Source organism: Pongo abelii, chromosome 18 (genome assembly GCF_028885655.2).
Source record: "Pongo abelii isolate AG06213 chromosome 18, NHGRI_mPonAbe1-v2.0_pri, whole genome shotgun sequence".
NCBI lineage: Eukaryota > Metazoa > Chordata > Mammalia > Primates > Hominidae > Pongo > Pongo abelii.
The window spans coordinates 917,415-920,843 of NC_072003.2; positions in this window are offsets into that span (position 1 = coordinate 917,415).

Sequence of the window (3,429 nt, forward strand, 5' to 3'; positions counted from 1 at the left end):
GGTGGTGGTGTGAGTGTTGTGGGTGTGGGAGGTGTTGTGGGTGTTGTGGGAGGTGTTGTGGGTGGTGGTGTGGGTGTTGTGGGTGTTGTGGGTGGTGGTGTGAGTGTTGTGGGTGTGGGAGGTGTTATGGGTGTTGTGGGAGGTGTTGTGGGAGGTGTGGGTGGTGTTGTGGGTGTTGTGGGTGGTGTGGGTGTTGTGGGTGGTGTGGGAGGTGTTGTGGGTGGTGTGGGTGTTGTGGGTGTTGTGGGTGTTGTGGGTGGTGGTGTGAGTGTTGTGGGTGGTGTTGTGGGTGGTGTGGGTGTGGGAGGTGTTGTGGGTGTTGTGGGAGGTGGTGTGGGTGGTGGTGTGGATGTTGTGGGTGTTGTGGCCTCGGGAGGGAGGGCATTTGGTTCACTGCGGTTCCCAGCCGGCTTCTCCTGTCATCAAATGCCGAGTGCCCATGCACGGTCCATACTGGGGTTTGGTACCTTCCACCTACGGATTAAAAACGTTTATGGACCTCTGCTTTCAAAACACCCAGGCCGGGCTTGTCAGCAGAGCTGGTTTCACGCCGCCTCCTCTTTTCCGAGGTAGGTGAGACTCTGGGCAGGGAAGGAGAGAAGGGGACCCTGCCCCTGGATGCGCCGGAGCCCAGCCCGGCTTGTGGAATGAGGCTGCAGGAGCCTGAGATCAGGGGCTGCAGGGCCTGCACCACGGAGGGTCCCCGGGGGGACGGGACAGCCTTCCCGCCTCTTCCAGCCCCTGGCGCTCAGTTGTGCCTTAGCTGTGGCCTCATAGCTCCAGCCTCTGCCTTGGTCGTCATGTGCTGTGTCTTCTGACTTTGGATTTAGGGTCCGTCCTGGTCTGGTATGACCACGTCTCAATGACATCGGTAGGGGCCCTGTTTCCAGGCAAGGCAGCTTTTTGACATTTGAGTGGTCGGAGGCACTGTTTAGCCACCTTGCTGCCTCCTCGTAGGACTGAAGGGCATTTTTCCCTTGAGCAGGAGACTCCACACACGCGGACACTGATGTTGAGCCGCAGGGCTGGTCACTGTCCCCCTCCCGTGGCACCGCACGCCACGGCCCGGCACCTTCTGCCGTGGCTCACGTGGCCTTGGGTCCGGCCCCTGCCAGAGGCTGAGGCCCCAGGGACCCCGCTGGGCTGGAAGGTGCTGCAGACACAGGCGTTTTTAGATAAGCGGGAAGCTCCTGAGAGGAAGCTTTATTTTTACTTTCTTCCGGCCTTTGTGGTTTTTGGAGATGGCCTTTAAAGATTTCTTTTTGATTTTATCTCAAAGAAGATGCAGGAAAGCCTGTGGGTCAGGCTCCAGAAGAAATATCCGGGAGGAGGGCCCTGAGCCTGGACTGTGGGGCCGGGAGGAGGCCCCTGAGCCTGGGAGTGTAGGGCCGGGAGGAGGCCCCTGAGCTTGGGAGTGTCAGGCGGGGGCTGCAGGGGTCCCAGGAGGAGGCGCTCCCAGCCCTGCACGGTCCTATGGCTGCAGTCCCTGCCTGGGCCTGTGGGCCTGCTGTGTGGTGGTCCTGGGGCAGGGCTCACAGAGCCTCACTCCCTAAAACCCCAGCCTGTGTCCCTGAAGGGCCCCCTCTCCTTAGAGGGGTTTAGTCCAACCAGGTGGGTGAAGTTGGCCTGCGTTGCTGGGCTGGTTTCAAGGGAGGGCTCTGCCCACCGTCATCACGGGTCAGGAAAGCCCTGCTGAGCCCTCTGTCCTTCGACTTCTGGCCCAGCGAGGCACCTGGAACACTCCGCGGCCCTTTTGAACGTCACAGAGGCTGCCGGGCATGTGGGGATGGGGACTCGCCCGCTGGGAACAGATGTGGGGGCCCCAGCTCTGACCAGCAGGTGCCTGGGAAGGGGGTTCTCCTTGGACAAAAGCTGCCTCCAGCCCCTCGGTCCAGAGTCCCTTGTGCCACCCCGGCACCCTCCGCCCTGTGAGTTTTTTCTCTCTGGGAGACGTTTACTTTCCTGGCAGTTGGCCAGCGTGGCACTCACAGAAAAGGCCAGGGCAGCCCCTCAGTCCCTTTCGCGAGGCCACACCGCGCTGAGAGCAGGGTGCGTGCCCTGAGCAGAAGCAAAGACCAGGACCTCTCCTCCCTGCTGGGCCCTGGGATTCTGAGACCCATCTCTAAGGCCAGGGCAGGGCTGCGGCAGGGGGCATGTATTAAATTCTTAGAAAAAAAAAGCAAAATCAACACAGAAGCAAATGGATGAACCTGGCAATGAGTGGGGCCTGTGGACTCTGCCCAGGCCCTGCTCAGGGCTCTGTGGCCCCAGCTCCTTCCCTGGTGAGAAACCCACCCTGCCCCGTGTCACCAGCGGCTTCAGAAGCAAACGTTCCAGAAAGGAAGAGGAAGGGGCCAGGCAGGTGTGTCTCCCAGATTCTGCTCGCAGTGAACAATAAGGAGGCAAAGGGACTGGAGGGGTGGGGGAGGGGACACGAGGTGGGGGAGGCGCATGAGGGTGGAGGGGGCATGGGGGGAGGGGGCGTGAGGGGGAGGGGCTTGGGGGGAGGGGGCGTGAGGGGGAGGGGGTGTGAGGGGGAGGGGGCGTGAGGGGGAGGGGCGTGGGGTGGAGCGTGAGGGGGGAGGGGGTGTGAGGCGGGGGAGGCGCATGAGGGGGGAGGGGGAGGGGGAGGGGGCATGGGGGAGGGGGCGTGAGGGGGAGGGGGTGTGAGGAGGAGGGGGCATGGGGGGAGGGGGCGTGAGGGGGAGGGGGTGTGAGGAGGAGGGGGCATGGGGGGAGGGGGCGTGAGGGGGAGGGGCTTGGGGGGAGGGGCGTGGGGGTGGAGCGTGAGGGGGAGGGGGCATGGGGGGAGGGGGCGTGAGGGGGAGGGGCTTGGGGGGAGGGGGCGTGAGGGGGAGGGGCTTGGGGGGAGGGGTGTGGGGGGTGGAGCGTGAGGGGGGAGGGGATATGAGGCGGGGGAGGAGCATGAGGGGGGAGGGGGCGTGGGGGAGGGGGCGTGAGGGGGAGGGGCTTAGGGGGAGGGGTGTGGGGGTGGAGCGTGAGGGGGAGGGGGTATGAGGCGGGGGAGGAGCATGGGGGGAGGGGGCATGGGGGGAGGGGGCGTGAGGGGGAGGGGCTTAGGGGGGAGGGGTGTGGGGGTGGAGCGTGAGGGGGAGGGGGTATGAGGCGGGGGAGGAGCATGGGGGGAGGGGGCATGGGGGAGGGGGCGTGAGGGGGAGGGGCTTAGGGGGGAGGGGTGTGGGGGTGGAGCGTGAGGGGGAGGGTGTGAGGGGGAGAGGCTTAGGGGGAGGGGTGTGGGGGGTGGAGCGTGAGGGGGAGGGTGTGAGGGGGAGGGGCTTAGGGGGAGGGGTGTGGGGGGGTGGAGCGTGAGGGGGAGGGGGTATGAGGCGGGGGAGGAGCATGAGGGTGGGGAGGGGGTGGGGTGGTCAGGGTGTGGGGTGAAGGCGTGAGCCACAGTGCCCGGCCTCT